General features: G+C 46.0%; 1 long non-coding RNA gene across 8 annotated transcripts in view; it reads right to left on the bottom strand.

Moving 5' to 3' along the window:
- The window catches only part of LOC103349317 (uncharacterized), a 30242-nt gene that overhangs the window by 6098 nt on the left and 10162 nt on the right, over positions 1-13982 (bottom strand). The window contains exons 3-5 of one of the 8 annotated variants that reach the window (XR_011379186.1): positions 11901-11968; positions 11715-11787; positions 1378-1573 (exon numbers count right to left, since the gene is read on the bottom strand). This is a non-coding gene — a long non-coding RNA (uncharacterized lncRNA). The other 7 variants (XR_011379187.1, XR_011379190.1, XR_007921491.2 and 4 more) reach the window with 7 other exon arrangements.

Genomic DNA, 13982 nt, shown 5'->3' with positions numbered 1-13982 from the left:
AAATACAAGCATCATAAATGCTTCTAAATACACCCCTGCCCAAAGAAGCCCCCTTTGAGGTGCCCTACAGTACACTACGTGGACACTCAGCTGGTGATAACTCACAGGCGTCTCCTTCTGGAATCTGCTGTAATAAATAAATAATATGGAATAACAGAAATAAGACAGGACATCAAAATCAATATTGTCCACACCTGTGCACGCCCAAAAGACCATTTCCTAGCATAGGAGTGACTGTGAGGGTTATGTACTTTGTCACCACAAGATGGCACTATACAAGCAGTAAAAGAGGCAAGCCTGTGTTCAAGCCAGGAAGAAAAAAAAAAAAATTTCAGCAACCTAGTAGATTCAGGAGCAATTGAATCTCACACAGGCCTGTACCATCCGTATCCAGATGTACCCCTCCCAGATAAAGTGCACTGTGCTTGGGATCGCCTGGGAAATGAGGCCCAGATTATGGGAGTATAAAAAAACCTGTACCACGCTTGCCGTGGTGGATGAAATACAAAGTGGCTTTCTGAGGTCAGTCATGAGCCTCTGGTTGTGTTATAAATACTTTGTGGGGAGGGGAGAGCGTTTGGTGCAGCGGTTAAGAAGTTAAGATGCTGCCTCTGATGCCAGCATCCCCCACAGGAGAACCTGGGTTCAAGTTTCAGCTCCACTTGTAGCCCAGCTTCCTGCTAATGCACACCTTGGCAGGCCACAGGTGATAGCTCAAGGGTTTGGGTCCTTCCACACCCATAGCAGACCCAGATGAAGTTCCTGGCTTTGGGCTTTGGCCTAAGCCAGCCCTGGCTCTTGTGGGGATTTGATGAGTGAACCAGAGGATGAAATATCTCCCTCTCTGTCTATATCAATCTCTCTGCCTTTCAAATTAAATGAACATAAATAAATGTTTTACATGTACTTCGAAAGAAATGACATCAATGAATTAACAACACATTCAGTCTGATATGGACTATTTTAAGAATAAATGTGATGTTTTTGCAAGACTAGATTCAATTAAATGAACATTTGTTGAATTCTCACTCTACAAAGTTGAATGAGCCCCAGCACTTGGTCTCCAGGGCCTCACAATAAAACACAGGTATAAGTTACTAAGTAACCTATTCTAAAAACCAAAACAGCCTGTCATGAACAAGGCATTGAAGACAGAAAGAAAATGCCAAGGTTGATTGGATAGATTTAGTCCTCTTTTGATTCATTTCCCTTTGTTAATCCCAATCCCTCCAAACTGAAAGGGGAGAGAGATTATCCAGGAGGTCTTCTTAGAGAGGTGGGCTTTTCATGAAAATTGGAGATGAAGTGAACAGAGGAATCAGCTGGACCCCAGGCCCATCTCCCCGAGATGAGAGTGGCAGGTGTGTGGGGACTCACAGCACTGGGGCGGCACAGTCGTGGATGGGAGGGAGGCAGGGATCACCCCCTGGGAGACTTGGAATGGCAGGCTAAGGCTGGGACCGGACTCTACACCACACACAGCCTCCAAACATTTCGGAGCAGAAACAGTCTCATGACCAGGTGCTGGAACGAACCCTCAGGCCAGTGGAGGCTGGGCTGGAAGTGGGAGATTCTGAAGGAAGAAAATTAACAGCAATTCCAACCACCACGAATGCTAACTATTAATCCTCTTTTCCCCCTCTTTCACTGATTTTTCCATGTGTTCTTGGTGCCTTTTTCTTAGCTGTAAAGTAAATGTAATTGTTTTGTCAGCAAGGACACAGAATCCACAGAGGCCAAGAAGATAAACACAATCAGAAGCACCTGTTAGAGCCCAAACACAATCAGAAGACAGAACTTGGTAAAAGATTTATTTTCCCAAACTTTTCATTGGGGAGCTTTGTTAAAATATATTTACTTTACTTATTTTAAAGGCAGAGTGGCACAGAGAGAGGTAGAGGCAGAGAAAAAGACCTTCCATCTGTAGGTTCACTCCCCAGATGGCTGCAATGGTCTGGGATAAGCCAGGCCAACACCAGCAGCCTGGAATTTCATCCAGGTCGCTCATGTAGGTCTCAGGGACGTGGCATCTGGGCCCTCTTACACTGCTTTCCCAGGTGAATTAACAGGAAGCTGGATCAGAAAGGGAGCAGCCAGGACTCAAACTAGCACTCCAATAAGGGATGCTGGTGTCTCAGGCAGAGGCTTCCCACCCTGTAACCCACTGCACCACAACGCCGGCCCCTATTGGGAAACTTGTTAAACAGCAAATTTGAAAAATATTCATATTCCTACCACCAAGATGCCAACATTAATGTTTCACTATTCTTGTCTCATCGTTTTTACCTCTCCATTCATTTGTGTATTCATCCATTAGTTCTCCATTTAATAAAATGGAAATTAAATTTTAACTGTCTGTACCCTTCTTCTGAGATACATCAGTGTGCAAGCCATTAAAGGCTAAGATTTGCTTACATTTTCTTTCATCTTAGACAAAATTAGATGCCATTAAATGCATCCACTTTAAGAGTGCAGCTTCTGGGGCTGGCACTGTGGCATAGTGTGTTGAAGCCGCCATCTGCAATGCTGGCATCTCAATATGGCCACTGGTTTGAGTCTGGCTGCTCCATTTCTGATCCAGCTCCCTGCTCATGCACCTGGGAAAGTGGTGGAGGATGGCCCAAGTGCTTGGGCCCCTGCACCCATGTGGGTGACAAAGAAGAAGCTCCTGGCTCCTCGCATTGCGGCCATTTGAGGAGTGAATTAGCAGATGGAAGCTACCTCTTTGTCTCTCTGCATCTCTGTCTCTCTGTCTCTGTCTCTCTCTCCCTCCTCCCACCCTGTAACTCTGCCTTTCAAATAAATAAATCTTTTTAAAAAAGAGTGAAATTGCTAAGTTTTTTTTTAAAAAGATTTATTTATTTATTTGAAAGTCAGAGTTACATAGAGAGAGGAGAGTCAGAGAGAGAGAGGTCTTCCATCCACTGGTTCATTCCCCTGATGGCCCCAACGGCAGGAACTGTGCCGATCTGAAGCCAGGAGCTTCTTCTGGGTCTCCCACATGGGTGCAGGGGCCCAAGGACTTGGGCCATCTTTAACTGCTTTCCCCAGGCCATAGCAGAGAGCTGGATTAGAAGTGGAGCAGCCAGGTCTTGAACTGGCGCCCATATAGGATGCCGGCACTAAAGGCTAGGGCCTTAACCTGCTGTGCCACAGTGCCAGCGCGATTGCTAACTTTTGACAAATGCATATGCCTGTGTAAATTAAACTTCTTGCCGGAGATGGAAATTACCATTACCCCCCAAAATAATAAGGTCTCTTCTGGATCAGGCCCCGCCCCCACACCAGACACAATAACTTATTTTACTTAGAAAAGGGGCTTTTAAAAAACTCCCCTAGAGAGTTGTTGCCACACCTAGAACTTTACATAAATGGACTCACTCCTATTCCTTGGAATAAAGCTTCTTTCACTCAGTATAATGTCTGTGAGACTCACCTGGGTTGCCTGTATCAGTAATATGCCTCTTTTTTTTTTTTTAACAATAGTAGTCTATTGTACAATTATGTTAACGTTTTTAGCTGTTATCATTTTGATGGACAACTGGACTGTATTCAGCTTTGCAGTATCAAGCATAAAACCTCAAAAAAAAAATCTAAAGGGCCAGAATTGTGCACAGCGGCTTAAACTGCCTGTGATACTAGCATCCCACATGGGCACTATTCCATGTCCCAGCTGCTCTACTTCTGAACCAGCTCCCTGCTAATATGCCTGGAAAGGCAATGAAAGATGGCCCAAGTGCTTGTGCCCCTGCCACCCACAGGGGAGACCCAGATGGTGTTCTAGCCCAGGCCATTGCGACTATCTGGGGAGTGAACCAGTGGACGGAAATTCTCTCTGTCTCTCTTTGTAACTTGGCCTTTCAAATAAATCAGTGAATCTTTACCCAAAAATCAAGTCTAAAAGCTCTGTGAAAATTCCTGTTCAAGTCTTTGTTGCCCCATATGTTTTCGTTTTTCTTGGGCTGATGACCTAGGAGTAGAGATGTTGGGTCACAGCATAAGTCTATGTTTAGACAGTTTCACGGGCTCCTTTTCTCAAAATGCCAAGCAATGCTTACCAAGGTCTATCTTTCCCAGTTGGACAATTTAAGAGAAATCCCTGCATAAGAGCGCTGTGGAACCACCAAGTGTTGGTTCCCAGGCCTCAAATTCCAGACAGCAGAGGGGTCCTTCCCTTCCATGTGATGCAGCCACCCTTCCACACGCACCGCCCACAGCAAATGAGAGGACAGATGAGGGCATAGCTCAAGAGTAGCCTCTATAGGCTGTCTAGAAGCCCAAGAAGTAGGCTGTTTCAAAGATCTGCCCCTAATGGGATGATGGTGAATAATAGGTCCAGTTAATTCCTTTCTCTGAGAATTTGGAATGAAACATCGATAAGAGGCATTTAGTTAGAAATTGTCACAGAAGGGAAAAGACACACAAACAAAGCATTCTTCAAATTTTTTTGAGAACAACCAAAGATGTGGTTAGAGCGAGATGGAGATTCATGCTTCTCTAGCGGACAATCTCTTTCATACAGAAGTTTCTCTTAAAAAAAAAAAAGAATAAAATCTCCATATAACCTGGAGAATTCTAAACTAGAGTAAAATAACTCACGATGGGGTTATTACAAGTGCAGGATTTTAAGTCTTAAAAATCAGACAAATTAGTTTAAGGATCCACTTACCTCATCTACAGCCAAAGCTAGAATATAATAGAAATAAAGAAAATGGTGAAAGAATACCTCTCTTCCTCTTTCTTTCATATTCCAGTGATGTTTGGCTGAAAGTACAAATCAGGGGCTTCAAAAAAGAAGTGGAGAAAACCAAGAGAAACTATAAAGGAAATAGAAGGAACTCAGAGGAAAACCAAATGCCCAAGCCTCCCCCTGCCCCTCCCCCAATCCTACCTAGCCCTGGTCCCTTGGGATGAAGCTCATCTGTTACCTAGTGCTGCCTCCTCTGACGTCTCTGAGGACTCATTGAAAGCTAATCAGATTCTGCAGCCCAGCCCCTAGAGTTTTACTTCTGGAGATAATCTGACAATCATGAAAAGATGCACGTACACGATGTTTATCACAGAATTATTTATGATGTAAAAATTACAGACAGCAGGTTACCGGTGAGGTTCATTCAAAATCAGCTCTCTGCAGTTCTAACAGGTGCTTCAAAGTGAACAAGACAGAGATACTCCCACATTATTTTTGGTGCCTGCAAAGATACAAGGACACCTGAACTTATCCACCCATCACTGCCTTCTGAACTTTCCAACCTTGTATGCCAGCAAACCAAATGTGAAGCGCATGGGGTGGTGCGGTGACTGTTCCTGGCCACCGCTGGAGAATTAGGCAGGCTGCCCGCAGCTTGCCTTGAACGAGGAGGGGAAGTGCGCCACCCGCCACTCAGCCTTCCCCAAACCCGGGGACAACCAGACGCGGTGGGGAGCCCAGTCGAAGCAGGGTCTCACTTTATTGTAAAAGGGAGGAGTATATTTAGCTGAGGTACAGAGCGGATGGTACAGAGCGGATGAGCGCGGGCAAGGGGTGGGGTGATGTGATGCAAAAGGGTCTTAGCCACTCCTGTTATACCACCTCAAGGATCCTTAGGCAGAAGCGCCCTGGGGCTGGGGTGTTTGCCACCAGGGATTTGAAGCTTAAAGACAGGTTTTCAAATTCGAGGCAGGCTCAGGAAGTTCCTCTAGGCCACTCTGGATTCAGTGTTCCCCACAGGGTGGCACCCTGCAGCACTGCTAGGTGAAGAAAGCTGTAAGACACAGTGGCCTTCATTACTCAATAGCTCTCACCCTGGTTAAAAATCGTACTCACATGGGCATTTGGTGCAGCAGTTAAGAGGTCACTTGGTAAACCTACGTCCTATATCAGAATTCTGGGTTTCAGTCCTGACTCTTCTCCTAATTTCAGCTTTCTACTAATATGCATTCTAAGAGGCAGCTGGTAATGGCTCAAGTACATAGGTCCCTGACATTCATATAGGAAACATGGTCGGAGTTCCAGGCGCCTGGCTTTGGCCTGGTCCAGACCCAGCTGTTGTCAGCATTTGGGGAGTGAACTGGAGGATGGTAGATCTTCATCCTATCTTTCTGTCTGTATCTCTCTGCCTTTCAAATAAATAAAAATAGCTATAAAAAGTGTTGTACTGCAGGCATTACTTAAGAAAGGAAAATAAATGTGTACTTCCTTTAGAATAATAATCCTCTGAATCATAGAGAAAATCTCACCCACAACAATGGTGGTGATGACAATAATAATAATGGTATCCAGTATCCAATATATGCTGAGCGCTTTCTGTGGGTGGCACTATGCTAAGCCCTTCTCATTCCGTCACCTGTTTTATCCTCACCAACAGTCCTAGTGATAAACTCTACCATTTCACCCCATGTTAGGGTTGAAGAAGTTATGCAGTATGCAAAGATAATGATTTGTCCCATGCCTGTAAAAGAACATTTAGCCCTAGCTCAACAGATAATGGCAGGAAGGGCCCTTTGCATCTCTGCAAATGGTTTGGTTATTGCTTCTTCCAATCTGTGGACTGCTGGGACAGAGAGGGACTCTTTTTTTTTTTTTTTTTTGACAGGCAGAGTTAGTGAGAGAGAGAGACAGAGAGAAAGGTCTTCCTTTCCGTTGGTTCACCCCCTAAATAGCCGCTACGGCCGGCACGCTGCGCCAATCAGAAGCCAGGAGCCAGGTGCTTCCTCTTGGTCTCCCATGCGGGTGCAGGACCCAAACACTTGGGCCATCAAGAGGGACTCTTAAAAAAAAATGGTGCCAGGGCCGGCGCCGTGGCTCACTTGGTTAATCCTCTGCCTGCGGCACCGGCATCCCATATGGGCACCAGGTTCTAGTCCGGGTTGCCCCTCTTCAAGTCCAGTTCTCTGCTGTGGCCCGGGAGTGCTGTGGAGGATGGCGCAGGTGCTTGGGCCCCTGCACCCATATGGGAGACCAGGAGGAAGCACCTGGTTCCTGGCTTTGGATCGGCTTAGCGCCAGCCGTGGCAGCCATTTGGGGGGTGAAGCAACGCAAGGAAGACCTTTCTCTCTGTCTCTCTCTCTCACTGTCTATAACTACCTGTCAAATAAATATTTTCAAAAGCATAAAAAATGGTGCCAAAGGCCCAGTAAATGATTTCTTCAAATACCCCAAACTATTTTTCATCATTGCAAACAAAAGTGCCAAGTAGAAATTTCCACTGGCCTGTAATCTTTAGCTATCACTTAGCAACAGGGAAACAAATGAAGGTTGACAAAGCCAGGCTGATTAGCATTCCTTTTTAGTGGAAAGATCAGGGTTATTACAAGGTAGAGCCAACAGCTCTGAGGCCTACAGGGGCAGTAAAGGTCAGGCCAAGTTACTATTGGTTTGTGGATTTTTCCCTTCAGTGAAAAACAAGCTTTCTTCGTTCATTTGGTTTCTATGATCTTAAAAAAAAAAATTCTGGGCTGGGTAGAGACCCCAGCTTCCTCAATCTCTGAATCATATCGAGACCTTGAACCCTATCTGTAGCCTCTGCAGCGCCCGAGTTTTCTTTCTGTACAGATGTCCACACCAGCCCATGAGAACAGAGATCATTCATGGAAGGCTTTGAAGCCTACAAAGAAATTGTCAAGGGCTGACTTTCACAAGTGGAAAAATAGCAGTGATCTGCAATAAGTGAGGGAAATACATTCACAGTGCCAAAGAGAGCTGGAACAAGCTTGGGGTCAACCTGCCTTATCCTCCCGCTGGGAGCCACCTCTCAGCCTGTGAACGCAGGGGCGGGGCCGCTACCACTCACAGCTTCTGGTTCAGGAAGTGCTTCTGCAGTCTGGCTGGAATCTCTCTCGATACTGTTGCAAACTAACTTCTCCTGGCACTCTTCATTAAGGAGGTATCCATCTTAAGATTTTTCTTAGTCTTCTTTTAGTGACTTGATAGCGCAGTGAATTCACACAGACATTTCTCCAGATTTGATTTTTGTTAGTTCCTAACACAGTCAAAGCTGACTATAGCATGATCCAACACATTTTACATGAATCTTAATCCTGCTTTGGGGCAGTCCTCTTTTAAAAAGATTTATTTTTTTATTTATTTGAAAGGCAGAGTTTCAGGGAGGGGGAGGAGAGATCGTCCAGACACTGGTTCACTCCCCAGATGGCTTGCAATGGCTGAGGCTGAGCCAGGCGGAAGCCAGGAGCTTGGACCTTCTTCTAGACCTCCCATGCGGGTGCAAGGGAACAAGCACTTGGGCTATCCTCCCATTATTTCCCAGGTGCATTAGCAGGGTGCTGGATTGGAAGTGGAGCACCTGTGTCTTGAATCAGTGCCCATATCGGATGCCAGCAACGCAGTTGGAGACTTAACATACTATGCCACAATGCCAGCCTCTACAGTGCAGTTTTTAAAAATTTTTAATTTTTTTTTACAGAGCAATCTTAAAGATATTAGACACATGCACACATAGCAGGACCCAAAAGCATCAGAGCAAGCCATGAGAAAATCCGACTCTGAAAGTGGACCTGATATTGTCTATCTAAAATTCATTTCACGGACTGAACATTTGTTACCATAGCTGGCATGTGACAATCTCTGATGGACAATGTAATTCATAACTTCCATCTGCTCTATTGCTGACACCAACCTTTCTCCCCAAAACCTTATTCTTTAGTAAGAGTTCTCAACAGGTCCTGCCATCTCCAGTGATTTCCCCCAAAGCGGCAGGATATAGGAGAGAGCAGGCAAAGAAACACCAACTTCCTGCTTGTCTCCTGCTTAACGATTTTCAAGATTCATTCTGGGGAGTCAACAGTTGTTCTTTCAGCTTCAATGGAGAGCAATTGAAAAGGCTGGCTGGATTGTGAAATTACAGTGTGGTGGAACTTGATTTTTATTTTGATTATTTGACAGTCAGAGTTACAGAGAGAGAGGGAGGGAGATCTTCCACCCACTGCTTCATTCCCCAGATGGCTGCAACAGCTGAGGCTGGGTCATGCAATACTTGGGCCATCTTCCTTTGCTTTCCCAAGCCATTAGCAGGCAGTTGTATCAGAAGTGGAGCAGCTGGGACCAAACCAGCATCCATATGGAGTGGTGGCATCACAGACAATAACTTTATACACTAAGCCACAACCAGGGCCCAAAGTTGGTTTTTCCTAAAGGAGACCTTGAGGATCGCAGAGCCGTAAGCTGCTGTGACCAGCACTGTCCTGTGCCCTCACCACTGCACTTGCTTTGGACCTTCTTCCTTTCTGGCTGATAAAAGCAGAAAATGGCAGTTGCTGACTTTCCGGCACTCTCTGATGGCAAGACCCTACCTTATGGCTTAACCTCGGTCCACAGAAGAAAGTCAGAGGGGAGAGGCTCTTAGCAGTCCTGGGCTAGCGCTCATTTCACCAGGTCCCTGGCTTGGGGTGCCCTCCTGCTCCATGGCGGAACACCTGGCCCCTGGTGGCTGCAATGGACCAGGAGGGATGGCGGCACCAGGCTGGGGTGCCCCTTGAACCTGGCTGAGCTTCCAAGGTCCTCCCAGTGGGCTGGAACCTGGGCTTACCGCAGGCCACTGCCACGTGACCTCTGAGGAGGGATGTCGCCCTGTGCACTGCAGCTTGGGCGGTCCTCTTGTCTCAAGGCAGCCTGGGGACCTCCCAGGGCGAGGCAGGGCCAGGAGGGCAGCACCTCTGAAGGGGCCTCCCCTGAGCCCAGCGCTGCCCCACTGGTGCAGGAAAGCTATAGAAGGAGAAGCTGGAGGAACAGCCTGAGGACTCCCAGGACATCAAACACTGTAGAAAGCGCTGGAGCAGCTTGCCAAGCTCCTGAGGCGAAGATCACCCAGGCCCACGGGGCCTCACCCTGGGAGATCCCTTTGAAAAGCTTAGCAATGGATGAATACATCCAAGGTCTGATGATACAGACTGACACTTAGGCATGAGACACTTTTAACATCTCCTGTCCTGCAAGGAATTTGTTGCCCTTTAGCAGCTCCTTGAACTAAACTAACACATCCTGCAAGCCCACCCAGGGTCACATGAAAACCCAGCTGGTCAGCACGGCGTCCAGTGCTTTCCTCTGCCGCCTCTCCTGCTCCCTTGCAGTTTCTGCCAACTCCTGGCTTTGCTCCTTTCTCTTGCAGGATATTTGGCTTGAGTTTTGGCTTCTGCTAAGGATTAATCATCAGGCCTTGCATGTATTCATACAACTTTGACTTTTGCTGTCCTTTAGAATTTGAATTCCATTTCCCATCCACAAGATCCAAGCACCCCACATAACCATATGTCCGGGCCTTGATACCACCAAGCTGGGACAATCCCATGTGCACCAAGCTGTCTCACCCAATTCCGCCTATGGGAGCGCATGCGCACACACACATACACACACACAAATGAATGGAGACCACATATGGCTTGATCCATAGGGTTATGTGTAACAAAGCTTCAAGGGAATTTTTCTCCATACGTGCATTTTCCCCTATGAAATTCCTTAGAGTTGAATGTGTATATACAAAAAGAAGGAAGTGCAAAAATCAGGTGTGATATCAGAGGAAATCAACCCCTAGTGAAAGAAGAGTGTCAAGTTCATTAGAGACACAGACACCTCTTCCGTGTCTTCTCTGACCAGGTTTTTATTTACCTGTAGGTCTTCTGCGGCCATTAGTGCAGCAATGCTGAAACATTGTCAATGGACAACGCATTTGACAAATCCTTTTTATCCAATAGTAACATGCCAGATGCTGTCATTCATTTTCAAAATGGAGAATTTCATTGAATTTCTGAAGTAGGCACAGGTAAGAATTTCATTGCTATCTATTTCAAAACTAAACTCAGCGATTATTTTTAAGAATATTTATGAGTTAAGGAATATAGGTATGATATTTATGATGAAATCTTCCAATTGGTCTTCAGTTTGTGCATAATTATGCTTCATAGTAAAAAGTAAGCAAACCCTGGTGCATGAATTTTGTTCAGCATTCTTGGTTGGGAACCTTAGACCTGCTTGAGCACTGACATGAAATACACTTGTACACAAATTATTCCAACAGCTTTAATTAGGCAGACAAAAGCAAAGTTCTTCCTGCCAAAAAGCATTTCACCATCCAGCACCTGAACTTGACTGTGCTGCAGGGCAGTAACCTCTGCAAGTTAAGTCTGCAAGGGTTGGCAGCTCTGCCCCAGGAATCAACATGCGGCTGCTCCAAGTGCTACCCCCACACCAGGGCTGCCCACCTCAACCCTGGTGCCCACTCATTACTTGATTTCTGCTTGCATTCTATTATGTCTGTGTTTCCAAGTACTAAACTGCACCGAGACACCCAGTTAATATGAAGACACATATGTGAGTGCCTTTCCACACCTGGCTGGTTGGACAGAGTGTGTGTCTCTGGACTCTGTCATCTCTAACACTAGCCTTGTTTAATGTTTGCCTTCACCCACCCCAATTTCATCCTTTATTTTCAATGTTAGCAACTGAACAAAGGAGTGGTTTCATTGTATCACCTAAGAAAGTAACACTCAAGTGGCCTCAGGACTCTATTTTAATTTTTGTTTAAAGTTAATCAATTGAAAAGACATAATAATCATAAAAAGAAAAACCCAATGGCTTGGAACAAAATAGGTTTCCATTATTAATATGGCTATCCAGGGGAGTTCTTTCAAGCAGAGTTCTTTGTTTATTGAGGCAAATAAAAGTCTTAGGTGAGAGAAGTGGCTGTGTGAAAATAGAGGCAAATAGAAAATGAGAATCTTACCTGTCTCAGTCCTCAATTTGGAGAAAGGGGCAGGACTGGGTTAGCAAAGTGACCATTTCCACAGCCCCAGTGCCTACACAGTGAAGGAAGCATGAGTAATCAAGTATTTTCCCCTTGGTTGATGTGAGGATCAGGTCCCCTGCACCTCTCCCCGACTGCCAGCACCAAAGGTAAGGTCTTTCCCACCTGTTCTGGCAGTTGCTCTTTTACACTGCAGAGTGTTAGCCTTTGAGAAACTGTCCTTTCTGAGCCACCTGCAGGAGAAGTAACAATGGAATTGAAGTTACTAAGACGCTTACTTATGTCCAAAGTGCCTTAAATGGCCAGCAATGTACCAGAATCCTCCATATAAGGCCTTTCTCTGGGTTAAGGCTCTGTAGTGGCTGATTGTTCTAACGTGATAAACCCTCTAAGTCCAATCAAGTCTAGGGACTCTAGGGGAACTTGGATGGTCTTGGGTCCTGAGCCCAAGTTATGCCAGTTCCATGTTCTGGGCTGATCCTCTCTGTAGGAGGGAGCCTTGCTCAGAGAACTGATGAATCTCTGCTTGTAGTAGGTGAAGCGAACCAGGTTAAACAAATGACTGTGAGACAGAGAGACAAAGAAGATAGAATAGGGAGGGCGCTTACTGCTCCAGTCTAGGGGAAGAGAGTTAAAAAAAATCATGGAGGGGCCGGCGCCGTGGCTCACTTGGTTAATCCTCCACCTGCGGTGCCAGCATCCCATATGGGTGCCGGGTTCTAGTTCTGCCTGCTCCTCTTCCAGTCCAGCTCTCTGCTGTGGCCTGGGAGGGCAGTGGTGGAGGGCCCAAGTGCTTGGGTCCTGCACCCACATGGGAGACCTGGAAGAAGCACCTGGCTCCTGGCTTCAGATCGGCGCAGTGCCAGTCATAGCGGCCATTTGGGGAGTGAACCAAAGGAAGGAAGACCTTTCTCTCTGTCTCTCTCTCACTGTCTATAACTCTACCTGTCAAATAAAAAAAAAAAAAAAAACATGGAGAGAGTGCAATCTCAGGGAACAGTTAGGGAGAAAATGGCAGAGGAATCTTCATGCAAATTAGAGGGACACTGAATCTACATGGAGGATGAGGATGCACACAATGCAAGACCCCAGCAGCTGAGAGCCTCAGGACAAGCTTTGGAGAGTGAGGTGGTGACACCAGACGGCAGCAGCCCAAGCCACTGGTGATAAAGCTGCAGGAAGAGCCCGGCTTGAGTCTGGCTTGGAGCCCTGTGGGGGACAGTATACCTGCCAACCCAGAGGAAAATAAAAGAAGGCATATTTCTAGTGTTCTAGTCACAACCCTGGTTTCTTCACCGAAGATTTGTGCAGTCTTGGATGGTATAGGAAGCAAACTACTCCATCCTGGTTTTTCTACTTCTCATCTATAAAATTCGTATAAGAAGAGTAGCCACCCCGCAAGGTTGTTGCAGTGATGAAATGTGCAATGCCTAGTGCATGACAAGCTCTCACTGCTAAGTATTGTTTCATGCCAGCTGCTGAAACTTTTGGAACCTCTATTTTTAATCTGGAAGTGGAGAGGTTGTACATAGTGATGACTAAATTGCCTTCAGAGCCAGGCATTCTAAATGTCTGTAATTCTGCAACCAAAGAGTTAAGTCTAGCTGAAAGAAGGGGACACATTAAAAGGAGGTTTTTGAGACACATTGAAGTGAAAAGAGGAAAGAATAGATGGAGATCAGGTTCTGTCAAATCACCGCTTTCTGAATCTTTTTTCTACTGATCCTTACCAATCTTCAGTGTTGAAGAAGAGGAACAGGGAAATTTGAGAAGCCAGAAAATCCTTCACACGCCTAGAGGATGGGAAGAACAGGATTTGAACAGAGCTCTATGTGACCCATGGCCCATGTTCCTGCAGGAGACCCAGCTTATCTTCCACATGGGACAGGGAGAGGCTGGAAATAGTGTAACAACATGGATATACAGGGTACAGTGAATTCTGCTAATTAAATGTGAAGTATCAGTGGTAAACAGAGATGTAAACATCCAACAAGGTTCACAACCACAGTGACAGTCCGGCAAGGTGGCACTGAAGGAAGAATCTGTTCTCTGTATATACAGGAGTGTTTTTTGAGAGCTTTTCCCCCTGGATTCCCTACAGACCCAACTGCTCCGGCCCTTGAGGTAAGAAACTAGAAGACCAATTTTTAAGAGTTCTAATGGAGACACACAGCCTCCTGTGTATACATCATTTCCATTGTGTTTGTTGGATTTCACACACCCAGTTTGGCCCCCTTCAGCCTGCGT

Source organism: Oryctolagus cuniculus, chromosome 10 (genome assembly GCF_964237555.1).
Source record: "Oryctolagus cuniculus chromosome 10, mOryCun1.1, whole genome shotgun sequence".
Taxonomy (NCBI): Eukaryota; Metazoa; Chordata; class Mammalia; order Lagomorpha; family Leporidae; genus Oryctolagus; species Oryctolagus cuniculus.
This window is presented reverse-complemented; position numbering and strand designations above follow the sequence as displayed.